Raw genomic sequence first — 17,380 nt, forward strand, 5'->3', positions numbered from 1 at the left:
CTACCTTGCAACCCACAGATCAGCGAAGGCTGCCGAGTTTCTCACCTAATTATACCCATTTGGGATCTCTAAACTCAGAGTTTCCTACTAACACAGCCAGGAACCCATTTTCAGATGAAAAGAGCAACTCCCTGCTTTATGTGAGGTGAAGCCTTAGGTCAGCCTTTTGCTGCTACAAAACACAGATGAGCTCAGCAAAGGTCTTTTAAGCAAACAGACCTTCTTAGACCTAATTTCAGCCACCAGTGGGGAGTTTGTGCCATCATTCTTCCTAACCAGTCAATGCCTGTGAGCTCAGCCATTGTGTCTCCCCAATAAGTTACTTTAGATCAGCACTGTCAAAAATACAAATAACATCTTTATTTCAACCCATTGTCATTCTTCCAATGGGTACAGAGCTGGAGTATCCTGCTGGAATAGCAGACAGAAATTCATCCCCTTGTTTGAGCCCGAACACCTGTGCACCATCTTACTTGCATGAGATGGTTGTTTGGCAATTTATAAACAGAGCTCTGAGACTAATGCCTGTGTGCTCTATGGCTGCCTGTTTACCCCCAGCTTCTGTTTGGCATCTCCCATCTATTTAAAGGAAAAAAAAACCCAAACAACAACAAAACAAAACAAATTATAGGTATAATGAAAGACTGTGCCATGAGAAACCTGCCCAGAACAGAGCGATTAATTCAAATTAGCATAGGGACTTTAGTGGGCCACAGGGACACAATGATTTATGTGAAATACACTTCATGCTAGAATAACAAAGGAGACTTACTCACTTCCATCTATTACAGCAATTAGAGGGGAAAAAAAACCTAAAAAGGATGTGCAATTTTTCCATGGAGGTTAAGCTAAGGATACATCTATATCAGTCCTTAGTGCCCATGATTTCAACCCAAAATTCACCTTCAGCAGTTCCTAAATCTTCCCAGTGCCCATCCCCGCAGACACAAGCCTGTCTCTCCTCTCCTCAGCAGGTTTCACGTGGCTCTGTCACACCTTCTCAAAGAGAAGTAAAACAAGTGTGAGGAAAGTGCAAACAAACAGAAGATGCCACATACATGTTCTGGAAGAGCTTATTCCTGTGTGGGAAGTGCTACTGTGTGATAAAGGACTTTTATATCTGGGTGAGTGTAATGCCCTGGGATTGTGCCAGGAGTGTCAAAGATGGAGATTTTCACAGTCCTTGTTAATCTGACTATGGAAACCTTGTGCAGGCCAAAATTAGGTTTAATTTATATTAACACTGCTCATTGCTTGCAGTGGAAGTTGTACTTGCTCAGGAGACGTTCATGTGTCACACAGGGGTACTGTGACCTAAAGTCTAAGCCTGTTTGGTGTTCACAAGATGAACAAATATTCCATGAAAACTTTTCCCTGCCTTGTATCTCAGAAAATAAACATAAATCAGAAAAAAACTCTGATTTGAAGTACCATGTACAATTTTTTGCATGTTTTTTTTTTTTTAACCATGCATTTTTAATGAACGTGAAAATGACCCGACTAAAACCTAGAAATTTATATTAATAAGGATCAATCAGTAAATAAAAGCATCCAAATGCAATGTTGTCCCCTATGGCCAGAGACAATGCCTTGTATTTGCCTTAGCACAGTGAAGTCACTGAACTGATAAATAAATAACAGCCAGACCCAAGACTACTGTCCTTGTGATGTGCCAAAGAAAACAACACACTACATTTACCAGGAATAAAGGCAAAAACAATACCAGGCATAATATGGTTTGCAGGATAAAATTTAACTATCCTCTGAAGTAATTAGCAAGTACATGAAGCTCGTAAACAGAGAAAAAGGGACATCTCCTGTTCTGCATCTCAGACTGTCAGCCACGGATCAGGAGTGAGAACCTGCCTGACAGTGACAAGGCACAGCAGAAAGCGTGGCACCGCTCGGCTGGCAGGATTTCATCAAACCACAGCTCCTTCAGAAGGGCAAATTAGCTGTTCTTGTTCTTCTTCCTGCCCCTCCTAAAATATGCTGTCTGCGTCCAAATAGAGACATCGGGACACGAGACAGCTGGGCTGTCAGGGATGCTGCTAACCCAGATCTGTCAAGGTGAACATGTGAGAGACTTCAGTTCTCCATAGGCTGGGTGGAGGAGGAGAAGTCTGTGCTGTCCGTGCTAAGCTGCTGCTGCCAGGGAGTCAGGAAGTTTTCAGCAGCTCTCACAATTTCCTCAACCTTTTGTGCTATGTGGGGATGCTGCCCGCAGGTACCCACATGGAGGGGCTGCTGGTGAGGCAAGACTCGGGATGAAAATTATGGCTTGCTTTGTAGAGCCAGGATTGTCCCATATCCAGCAGGTTTTCTTTAGCTGGGACTCAGGTATCCACACCACCACTGTGATGAAAGGATTAAACTCTCTGAACAGAAAACAACTCTCCTACAAACCCAGGAGCATTTGCTCTGGTTTTAATTTTTCTGTAGCAGAAAATCCTTTAAGGCTGTGTCCTACAGGTGTTGGCACCCTTTGGGGTGAAATGTTAAAATCCTGTCTGTTCCATTTAAGAGCTGGTGGCACTTTGGTTACAAGCTGGAGTTCACCACAACCTTCCTGGCTTCTCCTGGAGATAAATTTTAAATTTGAACACTGTTTTCTAAAGGTTCTCATTGAAGTTCAAGTTTTGCACATTTTTGTACTTTGCATGCACAGACAGAATTACCACTGTAGAACTGAGAAAATATTTGTTGAAATAAAACTTAGAGAGCATCCAGTGAGGAAAAGGCTACACTGGTAAGTGATGTCCTGACACACGCTCAGCAGATGCCTTTTCCAGAGGAATCTGGTCAATATTAGGATGAGTTAAGAGAATACTTAGAGAAAGCAATAGGTGTTTTCAAAATGGATGGGCCATTAGCAACAGATAATTGAATACCTGTGGTTAAGAAGTGCCACTGAGTTCAATAGGAGCTGCACTTACATCTGAAGCCAACACAGGCTTTTGACAGAGCCCGGATAAGGTGATGGGGAAGCAGAACATTTCTGAACAACAGGGGAAAAGAAGCTTTAGGTTACAATAAAAACTGGGGGGGGGGGGGAAGTAAACAAACAAAAAAACCACAAACTGAAGCTAAAATATTTTCAGCATGGACAAACTTTTTCCAAAATGAAAAGCTTGGGTGGAAATTTGTGATTCACTCTCTTTGGTGTTGTTTTGTAAAATGAGTCTCCCTTCCTTCAGATGGGAGACTTCCTTCAGGTCTGGTCTGGGGAAAAACAAAGTACTGGAATGTCTCACCAGCTGTAGCCCTTCATCTTCTACCATTTATGATGAGGAAAGTTGTATGTATATTTATACAGAAGTCATAGAGAGTTTGGATTCAAATTCAGTGTTCCTTGGGTGACTGAATTTTGCTCCTGTCCAAAGAACAAGAAAACTGCTCCTACATCAAGATATTCCTGCTTGCTCAAGAGCTTTGACATCCTCCAGACCAATAAATTAGTTTTGTCAATGGTTTTATACAGTTTAATAATCTCCCATAGGGATGGATGGAATTCTCATGACAACCTAAATAAATGGGTTTTTTGGAACACACACCTCTGCCAGAGACAGGTGGGTCCCATTTCAGCTCTTTGCAAATCCAGCAAGTGCTGCAGGCCCTCTTCTGCTGCCTTGGCATCATCTTCTGGCCTGTGAGCAACATTCAGGTCCAGTCTCCAAGGCATCTGAAGGCAGCGATGATGCACCCAGCTGTGAGGAAGCAGCACAGTGCTGCATCCCAGGCCCCACAGAACTGAAATGAGCTTCTCTCTGACTTACAGCAAAGCAGGCAGTCTGGGGGGGACCTGTTTGTGCTTGTAGGGTCATAGCAATGGACACAGTCAAAAAGATTTCACAGACTTCCTTCGTGCTGTGAGCCTTGACTTCCCTGATAAGGAGGTCCCAGAGCTAACCTGAGCCATTTGGCTGTTTCTCTCTGACCTTACACCAGATCTGTTACCTCTTTTACATTGCTAAACACACATCTTCTCATCTAGCTCTTTTTCTTTGGCTTCAGCTGCCATACATTTGATTATCTCCCAGCTCAACTGAAAAAGGCATTCCAAATATTCCTGTTGCTTTTGCTTTGGCATTAATTATGCCCTGTTTTCATCCTTAATTTGGATTCTGGCTGTACATTTGCAAAGTAGATTTGCTGGGAATGCATGCAGCATCATTTGTCAGCAGCTGCTCTCCAAAACTGCCTCCTGAAGAAGGTCCTGTGCCAGACAAAAAAGCCTGCAAAGTTCAAAGGGGCTGCACAGAACTTACAAGACTTTCTCCTAATTAAAAGTTTAATATTTGTATTAAGCATTTGAAACAGGAGGTGAATTTATTCAGCCTCAATATTATTTTCCTGTATATTTTGTCAATCTGCAAAGGTATTTTTTGCTGCTTCCCAATACTTCTCCTGTATTCCTATAAATCTGTTGATTACAGTTGTAAAATACAGATTAGCTCGCAATTTTCTTGAAGACAGTGTTAGGACTTAATCTATAACACTCTTTCCAATACATTTGAAAAAGACAGTGAGGATTTCAGGGCCATAAAGCATACTAATGTCTGTGTTATGTGATACTTCACAGACACTTCTCCCAAAATAAAAATGGTTAATTTAATCAAACCTTGGATTTTGAATCTGCAGTCACTGATAGATGGATGTTTCCCTGATATAAAATGACATTATTCAACTGACATCGATACAGGAAAAGCAAAAAAGCTTTCTATCGCCTAGCTTTGGTTGTACTTGACCCAAATTGTTTTAAATAACTACTTTGAGAGCTAAAATAATCATAGATTCACTCACAGATTTTCAGTTAGTTTTTCTGATGCATCAGAAACGTGACTTTTTTTGCCAATTCCACAGGTGACTCATTTGGGCCAGAAGCACAAACTACATAGCACAAACTACCCCAGCAATCTTAAACACAAATATTTTGAGGTAATTCCAGAATTATATATTGGTCTCCCAAGGGTGGTTTACAGTCATAGTTTTGTCTACAAATTATTCCTTTGTAATAGCTAAATATTTTTCTGGTACTGAAAACAGAAGATATTATATTTATCACTTGAGAGATGTGGACTATAAAATTGCAATCTGCGTTATTCAGGTTTGTGTGAGGTCTATCAGCACCAAAAATTCTCTTTAGCCTAAAAAATATCTGTAGAAGGCTCCATTTGTATCAGGAATTAAGTAGAGAATGAAGAACTTGACCACTTGAAAATCATTTGTGTCTCTCCCCAAGCCTCTACTTAGTCTTAGTCTTTTCCTAGAAAATAATTAGCTATTGTGAAAAATGCCCACAGAAGTTCTGCACACTGCAAGGAAGAGGAAAAAAAATCACATATTTTCATCCTTGCAGCTGACAAGGAAGAAATGACTGTGAGCCAGTATGTTTTGCAGATTTGGGAACACCTTGTGCAAGGGTAATGGTGCCAGTGATGCTGCTGGTCCTTTTGGGAGCAGTGACCTTTGCACAGAGCAGCAGCACCCACAAACAGTAATTTAGAAAGACAGAGGAGGAACGCACAGAGTCTATAAACACCTGGAACCAGTTGTTTAGAAAGCAGCCCATAAATATGAAAACCCAGCTCACGGAGCACTGGCAGCTCTCTGCCAGGCAGTGTCACCAGGAGCTGTGCCCTTCCACTACAGAGCATAGATTTTTTTTTTTTAATATATATTTATATACTTTTTTTTCCCAGTCCATCAGAATTTGTGCTTGTGCTCTGCGAATCTATCAGGCAGCTCTGAAGGCATAACAATAACTGGTCAAGGACAGAGCACACAATGTCTTTTCACAAGGGGCAAAGGCAATCAAGAGATTTCACACATATTTGTGCTGCCTGAGAAACATCCTTAATGTGTGGGGACACAGACAAGGGTAAGAGCAAGAAAGATAAATTATCTTGCTCCTAGCTACAGTCAGCCTGTGGATAGAAGCAGATTGACACAGTTGAGTACAAGCACCACGAGCCAGAGACTGTAAATACCTGTTAGAGTGCAAGCTGAGCTGAGCAAGGAAAAATGTCTTCCTCCTAACCCTTCTGCTCGTCTTTATCTGTCTCTCCCGGTAATTTTATCATCCTTCTCAGAGAGCAGAGAGGGGATGGAAAGGGTAAGTGGCATTTCTAACCCCAGTGCTGGATTTTAAGGGTGAGGTATTTAAATCTGCAAGATAGATTTAAGAGTCATCAGCCTTCAGAGACAAGCTCTTAGATTAGCAGCTCTAAAAACTTTTCAGGAATTACATCTAAAGCAACCCAGACAAAGCCTCTCAGTAATCCCATTTTTGCACATTTGCTAAAATGGATTGAGGAGGCCGAGAAACATTCAGCTCTCAGAAACCCTATAGCTTAAGTGGCTACTGCTGCAGACTTTGGCTAATTACACTGCCAGGTGTGGATCCTACAGAAAGATTTAGGCCTGAGAAGAAAAACACGAGAAAATGATGAAAATTTCTTTGAAATATTCCTATTTGCCCTCCTCCTAAGTCCTTCTGCTTCTGTATATGTTATGAAACTGCTTCTACTTGGTGATGGCTGAGGCTTGTACAGAGATGTGACACACTGGGACAACATCTCACTGGATTCATGTCTGGCACTGCACCATCACTCCTGAGCAGATTGAGATAGCAGGGATTGACCAGATACAGCCAAGAAAATAAGGGACAACCTCTAGGATTCCTGGTGCCCATAGCACTCCAGTGTAGCAAAGCCTGTATTTTGGAGCTGCCCTAGGACAAAGCTCACTGAGCTGCTTTCACAGGATAGTCCCAGCAGATCACCCCTTTATGGAGCACAGAGAGCTTTGGGATCGCCTAATGGAAACCCAAAAGTAGCAAAAGGTCACTAAAAGCTGATAGTGCTGCTGTGCCCAGGACCTGGCTCTCCTCATCATTCAACCTGCAGAATGGCATTCTCTTTTACTCCATTCCAAAGGGTGTGCGCAGGTTTCCCTTCATGGAAGGTCAAGGGGCAGAGAGCAGCTGAGTGTCTAAACCTTGCCCTGTCATTTACAAGGCACAAGTAGGGCGTGGCAAACTGGAAATGTTTCCATTAATTTATGGGTTAATTGGAGATATGCTCAGCTATGGCCATGCCTAACCTAATGAGGGCCTGCATCTGGGAACATCCCAGAGAATCGTACAACAGAGCCCGTGCTCCACAAGCAGATGTGGCCACAGCTCACTGCAAACGTGTGTAATGGACAGGAAAAGTGGGAGTCTTGCTGGTCACTTTGTCTGCTGACATTCCTGCACTGGAAAAGACGTGGGAGAGCTCTTTGTACTGAGAAACTGATATCCTGAATTCCACGAGCAGCACGGTGATCATCTGGACACAAGGCCATATGGCAGGTCATGCATGCCAGGCAAAGCTCCCACGAGAGCAGCTTCCACCTTCAGAATATGACTGCTAATCACTGTCCTCCAGATTGCAACAGGCAAGACACAGAGCACCCCATCAGACTCACAGAGAGGTTTATCAAAGAGCTAACATGTTATGTACGTAGGAAATTCAGTGCAATATTGAAATATGAATAAAATAGAATACATTGGAATAATATTATTAGTGTATCCTGAAATGCAGCAGCAATACAGTTTGATAGTCTCCAATTGAATATTCTTGTTTTGTTTCACTTCAACATCAGAATTTTGTTTTCTTACTTTGATTTGGAACTCATTTCAAGCACAAAGAATTTACCACTAAACAGGGAAAAATTGTTCATCGGTCAAAGGCAAACACTTTGCATTTAACATGGAAACACAGCTCCTCACAACAGTGTAAATCCCTGATCAAAAGATAAATTCTTTTTTTTTTTTTTTAATCAAATATTAGTGATTACTGTAAGGATCACTGCAAACACCAGCTCCATGAGTGCTGGAGGAGCCTACTGAACTCAGGATCTAAGCAGACATGCTAATAACCCTAAATTAGAATAGAGTTTACTGAATATTAAGATTGCTGAATATTAAATAGGAGGCTTGTAAATTCCAACAGAGCTGATCATCCTCTAGATGAGCCAGTGAATAAAATCATCCCTGAAGTGCTCAAATCCATGTACTGTTGAATTGCATTTTTCATCTCTGATTGAAGAGCAGAATGACTCTGTGTTTTCTTAGTTTTTATCTCCATGGAGAGCTAAAGACAGCTACTGTCATCTTGTATGCCAGGTCTGTCACTCTTGGGACATCTTGCAGTGGGAGCTTAAGAGTATTCAATTTTTAAGTAAAGTCTTCTCAAATGCAAGGTACAAGCTGTGAAAAAAAATCTTACCAAAAGAGGAAATAAGAAATTAATTGCTCAAGTTGGAAGTCAGAGGAAAAGGTATACTTCTCTGCTGTTTAATTTTCAGAGAGAAGGAAAACAGAAGAAAAATCACAACCAAATGCAACATTTCATCATTAAAACCACAATTAAATCAAAACATCAGAAATAATGTCTGCTTGCTGTAATTAAAACTCAAGACACAGGAGTGAGTGCCTTCGAGGCAGCTCTCATTGCCTGTCAGAACTCATATGTTTGCTTAGGTACCAGGGTGAGAGCTGCTTAAGAAATGCTGACAGACATATTCAGTTGATACATTAGTGGACTAAGTATAAAACAGCAATAAAAACATTTTACTTGTGAAAACAGATAAGTTAATGACATTTTTTGTTTATATATATATATACACACTTTTCATTATTACAGTGAAGAGTGGCCTGGAGTTAGAGTCAGGCCCATAAATAAGATAAAAGGGAAGCTGTGCTGTACCTGAAAACTCCTCATCCCACCCTTCCTCTCCTTTTGTTCACCTTGTTTTGTTCAAACATTCACCCTGAGGCTTTGAATGAACAATTGCATCAACCTGGGTCTAACTGGCCAAAACAGGAGCCCTCAGGAATTTCCCCAGTTCCCAAGGAAGTGGCTCAGCCAAGCTGGAGAAAGATCCTCAGACACCTTTTGTTTGGGTGATGTCCCAAAATACCTGTGCATTACCCAAACCCGACACACAACAAGTTTGTTGGTACTGAGTGAGCCCATAAGCAAAAGTATTGGACCAGTGAGAACTTACTTTTTTGTGCTGGAGGCAATGTGTCAAAGCCAATGCCTTTTCTATTAAAAATTAATTGTCTCAAGCAGCATATGACACTAAAACTTAAATTTGCAACTCACTCTTTTAAGGTGCTGAACTGCATGGCTTTAATCCCCAGAGGCATTAGTGCAGGTACTTAAAGTTTGTGCGTGTGTAGTCTTATTGATGTAATCACTTGGTTAAAAAGGGCCAGATTACAAAGCTTCTTTGAGGATCTAGCCCTGAGCAGCGAAAAGAAACAGTTTAGGCCAGAGACATCCGAGTGGGCTAGAGCCCACATGTGTTATTTGAATTTGGAATGAAAGCATTTTAAGAATTTAATCACTTTTGAAAAGCATTGTGCAGAGGCGATCCCCAGTCATTTTGAGGAACTAAGTCCTCTTAAATTCTAATTCTTACCCTTCTGCTTATTCACAAAATAGCTTTAAGGAATATCTTGCCATGCCTCAGCTTTTCCATCCCTACAATACGTACCTCAAAGGGCCATTGTGCCTGTCATTAAATAATGCTGGTAAAGCACTCTGAATATCTGCACTGGTATATATATATATTCCATGAGAAATTATTACTGTAGCATTAGTACCATATGAAGTTTGATATAAATCCATGAACTATACCATTGGTTACAATTCTTTATACACTATCTCCAGCATAAAGATATTAAGTGAAAGAAATAGTTGACTACTTTAGAACATGGTTCCCTAAAACCTTTATTCTTACAGCTATATTATATTCAAATGTCAGAATATATCCAAACACCTATTTTTATTTTAAGCTTGGCTGATTTATTGATGGCTGTGCTTAATTTTTAAAACATTTTTTCCTTTAGAAATTAGTCTTCTGTCACCCTCTCTAATGTACACAATCTGGAGTCACCGCATTCATCTTAAGCAGCTTAGCATTAATGTTTAATTCTGCAGTCCTTACCCTGGCTGTGCAGAACAGTTTGATAGTTTATGTCTTTTGCAGTCAGTAGTTAACATATATTGCTCTATTCTTCACTGTACTGATAGTAAGTTGCTGTTCTCTCACACTCTATTTTTCCTGGTTTTTTCCCCCTTAATTTCTACCTGGACACTTTAACACATTTTAAGACACTTGATTTGTCATTAATAAATAATTTTGAGAACCAGCAATTGAAATGTTGAAGGACACAGGATCTCTGGCCCTTCACAGAATGCTGGAGTTCTTGAGATGTTTTTGAATCAGGTGGTCTGGGCACCTGTGGGCATGACTTGCTTATTTACTTCTTTGGGTCATGGAATGGTTTGGGTTAAGAGGGATCTTAAAACCAGTTCCAACCCCCTGCCGTGGCCAGGGACACCTTGCACTAGACCAGGTTGCTCCAAACCTCATCTAATCTGGCCTTGGGGTGTCCCTTGGGCACCAAGGGCTTTAGCCACCCCAGCCCTTAGTGTTGTGAATAGAATGCTTTGTTGTCACACAGAGCAGACCTTCACACAAGGATTGCTCTTGTTGCAACAAGCAGAAACAATGCATTGAGCCTCTCTCACACTTCATGTGGGACAGAATAAACCACGGGTGCCTTATGCACTGATACATAGTCACCAGGGGAATTTAGGCTGGCTTAAGCACACTGCTTTTCTTCATTTTTTCATATTTCTGCCTACAGCTGTACATGCTAAACACCTACACTTCTCATACACCCCGGGCTTTGCTGTCTGCTAGAATCCACACTCAAGCAGCCCACTTTCTACACAAGAGATTTAAGGCTGCTACTCTGAAGTACATGGAGATTGGGTAGGTGAGTGTACGCTTAACATTAGGCCATGCTTATCTTCTGCTAAACCTAACAGGACTCGGTACTTGTTTAATGTTAATTATACCCTTACATGGTTTATGGATTGGGGCCTGGATGACTTATTTGATTACAATTAGGCCTGTGATTGCATGTTCACTGAGCTGAGAGCATTCAGCAATGAGCCTGAGTGCTTGTCTACTCCCCCCTGCCCTCCTTTGGAGTTACAGAAGTCACTCCACTGGCAGTGCTGAGAGGTTTCTCTTAGCCTCATGGTACTGATGGATCACAAAATAAAAATACCATTACTCCTTTTCTCAGTGCCTTGTAATAGTGAACAGATAGAGCTGTCTCAATGAGAGGGTGAGCAAACCATCTCCAAAACACAAATATTTTACATCTTTGGTACATGAATATACACATGCACTACTCCCATCCAGAGAAGCAGTAAACAAGATGAACTCTTCTAACCTCAGTCACAACTGTCAAACTGAAAACCAGAGAACAAATGCTCTGGTGAAAAGGAAGAGGTAGAGCAACCTTTAGCAGAGCCACAAAATCTCACACCTTCCACTGTGAAAAGCAAAAACTCAAGAGAAGAAACTCCCATCCTGCTAAACACTAACAGGCTTAGAGCTCAGTGTGACTGCAGCAATTTAACTCTTTCTTGAAGAGTCAAAACCCACCATCAGCTGGAAACAATATTAATAGAGGCACAAAATTCACAACTCATTTTGTGCAGGGTAAGGCTTACAAATTTTTTTTTTTTTAAATAGTTAATTTCCTCATGCAAACTGTTTTCTCTAGAGAAACACATGAAGAAAAAACTGATATCCTCATCATAATGGTCTTGTGGTTGAGGGAACAGATTCGGAGTCATTCCTGAGGTCTGTGTCCTTTTCGTGTCTTATCTTTGAGAGACAGATTGTGAACCAGTTATTCTCATTGATGAGTAGCACCTGCACTCGTTGCCCCATACAAAATAATGATACAGCTCATGCAGGCACTCATCCATCACTGCAAAAAAGACATTCTCAGTGTAACCTTTAGGTTGAAAGAGATGTTCAGGGAAGTCACTATCTCCTCCTGCATTTAGCACAAAGGTCTCCCTGCAGCTGGCGTGTCAAAGGATCTGCAATATAAATAAAGACATCCTCAACAGCAGCCAGAAGATATCTTTCTAGAACATATAAGTAAAGGCTACTGCAGGCAAACTATTAAAATATTAAAATATTTTCCACTGTAAAATCATTTAAATCCACATCCCTACATCTCAATGATCTTAGAGGTCTTTTCCAACCTCAGCTGTTCTATGATTTTGTTTGAGGCTTCAAGGACAAATTTGAGGCTAAAGTATAAAAGAAAAGGAATAGTTAAATACTGATTCATACACAAAAGTTTAGTTCTTTTTTTTTTCTTCCATAAATGGCAATCATTCAAACTATCAATCATCTGGAGAGGAAGAATCAGCAGGCAATCTAATTCAAGGAATTAGATTGTAATGTCTGATGTAGATCTACCAGTTAATTTAAATAATGAGTCACCTGGTAGGCAATCAAATCTAGGTCAGGACATTTAGCAGGCTGAAAATAATGAGTCTAACAGCAACAGAGCTAACAAAACAATCCAGATAATAATGACAGCACAGAATGACAGTCCTAACGTAATCAGACAGTGTGCACAAACTGTAAATAGACAGAGTAAAGAGAATGAACTTTTGTAGGGAGGCAAAACATATTCTCCAATGAAACTATTATAGAAGAATATGTTTGGTTAAAAGGAAACATAGTGACAATCACAGTGAGGACATGCAATATTTATGTGCTCCGACTGCATCTACGATATCAGTGAAAGCCCTCTTTCCCAGTTTTTTTCATTTGTTTTGCTTTGTATAAAAAGCAAATACTGTAAAATTTGATTGTTGTTGGATTTAGGAAGTGAGGCCCTCCATTTTTCTATTGTCTTTTCTTGATGTTTCCTTGAAATATTTTGTGATCTTGATTTTAGAAATTGCATCTTGGTTCAAGAAAATAAGACTGGGGTAGAAATAAAATAAATGTTCAAAAGCAGCTCCCCCTGCAGTCCCCTCTGCCCCAGTGTCCACATGGATCAGGATATTAGAGACACAGCTATCACAGGTAGCAGGGACAAGGAATTTCACACCAGCATCTTCCACAAGCCCCTCAATTAACACATGTCTTGGAGCCCTGCTCCTTGTACTCCCCGAGCAGCCCAGGGGCTGGCACCACACACAGGCACTTCTGCTCCTGAAAAGCACCAGCAGATGTGTTTGAGTGGGAAACACTAGATGTCAGCAGCCCTCCTTGCTCTCCAAAGAGTGCTGCCTGTTCAAGAAGAGTTTGTAGTTTATCCATCTGCTCCTCTCTGGAGGCACAGTTCCCAAATTATGGGATTTTTATCTCCACAGTGTCCTGACTGCGTCCAGCTGCCACAAAGGGTTTTCCTTGTGTGTGATTTCAGCCTTGTTCTTTCACACAAGCAGAGGGTAATGTGTTCTGTTGGTGTGTCAGGATGTTGGGGTCTGAAAATTTTCTTTTGTACAACCCACAGTGCACATCAGTGATTCTGCCAGGGAGGTCAGACCCTCTTTCCCCAGTACCCTGCTCTAGAAATTTAAGAATTATAGAATCATTAAGATTGGAAAAGCCCTCTAAGATCATCAAGTTCCCATTAACCCAGCGCTGCCAAGCCCACCTCTAACCCACATCCCCAAGTGCCTCATAATGCACCTCTTTTAAATCCCTCCAGGGATGGTGATCCCTCAAGCAGTGCCCTAGACAGCCTGTTCCAAAGCCTGACCTATGTCTTAGTTTGGAGGGGCCTTTTGGGTTCTTTTTGTATTAAGATTAGCTCTACGTTACCAATGACACTACCAAGTTTTCCAGACAAAATGTGGAATGGCGACAGATTTACCTATTGAGATGAATTTTATAATCCATTACCCATATGATGCTCCAGGCAACTGGAGCTCTGCTGGCTCATCACTAATGCTGGGCTGTTGAGTTTATTCAGCTTAAACTAATTGGGAGCATAGAGGAGATGACTATCAAATAAATATCCTTCAACTTCAGCATCTCATTACGCCTTCAAACCTGGCATCTCATTATGTCTTAAAATGAATGATGGCACAACTTACCATAACTCCAGGTAGCTAGCTAACGCTGAACAGCCATTTTTTCCCCTTTGTGAGCTGATTATTTAGTTTATAATTACAATTTCAGTTTTAAAAGCATTGTTGTGTTCCATTGACTGATTTTAAAAAGTGTAGGGCTTTGTAGCTCAGCTTTATGTTTTCCAAGCATGCCATGGACTCCTTCAAGAGAATCTGTGGGAGCTCTTATGATTCCTTACATCATGACATTTTTCTTTGAGAAGTCAAAAGGGAATTATCAGACTTTATTCTTACCTACATCAGTGAGAATTATCTTTGCCTATGAACTAGACCTACTGTGATGATAAGGCCGTATCTGGTAGCTACTTGTAAAAAATTCATCAGGTTGCAGAAATTAAAAATGGGTGAAGAGTCTAAACTGGGGTTTGTTGAAATGCAAAAACTTCATCTTCTAAGATAATTTAGTCATTTCTTTTAGGACTTCTGAGCTCTGCTGCAATCCAAGTGCCGAGAGGAAGAAGAGATTGCAGATAAGTTAATCTTCCCTATTCTGCTGTACTGTGTGTAGACTATTCACATTATTCAGAGTCAGATGTCTGTTTTGGTGTTCTTATTATTTAATTTTATGTTAATTTGGTTTATGTCTTCTCAAAGGTAACAAGAACTCCCTAATACATCAGAGAAGTGGTGTTGAATGCACAAAGAAGGTTGTGGAGTGTTTTGAGGTCACTTCAATGAAGGGAACCTTGTATAATGAGAAGCAGCAACCAAAAACTAGCCTGAAGATTTTAGAACACACAAGAAAGCACCAAGCTGTACGGGCAAGATGGAAATCACAACATTATCCTTAATTCACTTTTTTAATTTATATCATTTGTTTCACAAATTTTGGAGCCTGTCACATCTGGAAACTCTTCCATAATTGGAGAGTAGCACCTTTAAGTTGTAAGTGCTAATAACATTTGGCTAGCAGGACCTGCTAAAGCATTAATCCCAGAAATAGCAATTTTCCTCTTTTTACACATACTTTACAGTTTTTTAGATGCCTGAAATAGTAATGCCATATGTAATTCTCTTTCTAGCCAAGCCTACTTAAAATGCTCGCTCAGAAGTAATAAGTGCAATATTTTTTCTAATCAGGTCCCCTTGGAATGAAATCATGGAAAAACTGTTCCTGCCAGCTCATGCTGATTACCTGTGTGTCTCATTACTCTAAACCCTATCTGACAGCCACACAGTCGTAACTGTCTTTCAACAAGAGCTACCACTGAGTCTTTTAAAATAATTTCATTTCAATTTTAGCTAGTTCTAGCTTAAACAGCACATTTAATTGCCTAATAAGCAGTTCATAAGAAGAACATAATTTCAAAGTAAAATGTTGGACCTACTCGGTCTTTGACAGTGAGGGAAATTAGAGATGCCTTTTAAGTCCTCCAGTGCAAGTTATTCTACAGCAGAGGAATCAGCAACCTGGAAACTCGTTAGAATACTGATTGCACTTTCAAAGTATGCACAGAATTAAAAAATAATAATAATAAAAATTACTGTAAATATGAAGCAATTACTGAACACAGAAGGTAGAATATTTTAACTGTTTCAGAAGTAGCAGTAGGCTCCAAAGTAATAAGAATCCCAGCAGGTTTGGTTTGTCTATAGGGAAAACTTCCCACCCTACTGGAAACTGCTGTTACTTTATTACACATAAAATATCTGAATAAATGTATAATGTATCATGTGCAGGGACTAATTTTGCCTGAAACAAAGACAACAGAACTCAGTCCACATGTTTTTCCTTTTAGCCCCATTATCAGTGCCTAATGAACTCCCAGTTCCAGAATGCTGTACTGTCTCGAGGAGTCCCAGAGATGACAGACTGGACTGAGCTGTATAAAATCCCTGAGTTAAACAGGGAAATTCCCTAAGGATTTACAGCAGGTGGACTTCAGCCACCCATGTTGGAATATCTCACCTCCACTGCTTTGTCCTCACGTGTCCTTGGGTCTGTGCATATGGGATGGATCCACTTGGTCGCTTGCAAGACCCATGTCTGGCAGGGAAGATCCAGGCTGCAAGGGAAAACAGGCAGGGAAGAGGGCAGGAGGACCAGAGTCCTTCAATGTGGAGCTGGACATAACTGGAAAATCTTCTGGAGTTCATCACATCCAAAGAAAGCATGGCAACAGACCTCAGGTCCTAATTCACCTGGTGAGCAAGTCCCCCGCCTTCTGGATTTTTGTCATGTTGAGTCCTCAAATAATTAAATATTGAGTTCCAAAGCCTAAGGCAGAGATAATGGCTAAGAAACTGTCCCTTGTTTGTCCATTTTGGATGGCAGAGCTGTTGATTTTTCTAGACAATGTGTTTTCCTGCCAGTGTGAATATTTCTAAGATGCATAAAAATATCTGGCAAGTTCCTGAGCAATGAAAAGTGGCTGACAGACACAGTAAACTACCAACATGGGCATTTATTTGACATCCAGAAATGTTTTCTGTATCTGAAAGACAGTAAAGCCAGTTACTACAGGAAATACCCTATAAAATCGATTAAGATTTGTAATGGAAATGCTTTTCTATTGAAAAAAAATTCAATTCTGGAAATTGATGCATTTTGTCACAATGTCTTGACTCTGATTAAACTGTACAAGCAAAAAAGAAGGGAAATAATTAAACACAAGAGATATTCATGGGGTCAAATGCACTGTCATATATCTGTTCACTGTTTTGAACTACTTTTTCTGATTTTATGAGAACATTACAAATTGGATGACCAAGAAAAAAAAATTCTAAAATTTCTATCCTCTGCTTTTATTTGAATTAAGTGGGAGATTTCTGGCTTCAATCTATATGAAATACTGTATTATTAAATTGCAGCAAATTTTTCATCAGATCACTTTCAAAAAGAAAAAAAACCTCAAGAAACTCTAGCTGTAAAGAACAAAGGGAAATAAAATTGCATAGCAATATTTGGGAAATATTAGTAAATACAAGAAGTGCTGCTGAAGAAAAATCAATTTTCTTCACCCATCAGCTCAAAATAGAATTGCCTGGTTTTACTCCCAGAAAATGAGGAAATAATTTCTTCTATGAACATCGAAAAATGGATAAACTAGAAGTGTAAACTATAAAGTCATAAATCAAATGCAAAACAAATTTCAGAAATGATCAAACAATAACTCATTTTCTGCTATAGATTTCTCTGTATGTCTGACTGTGAAATACCCTTTTAACCTGCTTTTTCCCATGTTTTTTGAAAGTATGGTATATTCAGCTCCTCAACAAAATTCCTATTAGTGAAACCATTAATCATTGTTTAATTGTAATTACTTAGCCTGTGGAAAATTTGGGAATGGAATTAGACTGTGACTACAAGTCAAGGAAAGTTTGCCTTTCCTATTGATTTAAACATTTTTGAG

This window comes from Anomalospiza imberbis, chromosome 7 (genome assembly GCF_031753505.1).
Source record: "Anomalospiza imberbis isolate Cuckoo-Finch-1a 21T00152 chromosome 7, ASM3175350v1, whole genome shotgun sequence".
NCBI classification, from domain to species: Eukaryota; Metazoa; Chordata; class Aves; order Passeriformes; family Viduidae; genus Anomalospiza; species Anomalospiza imberbis.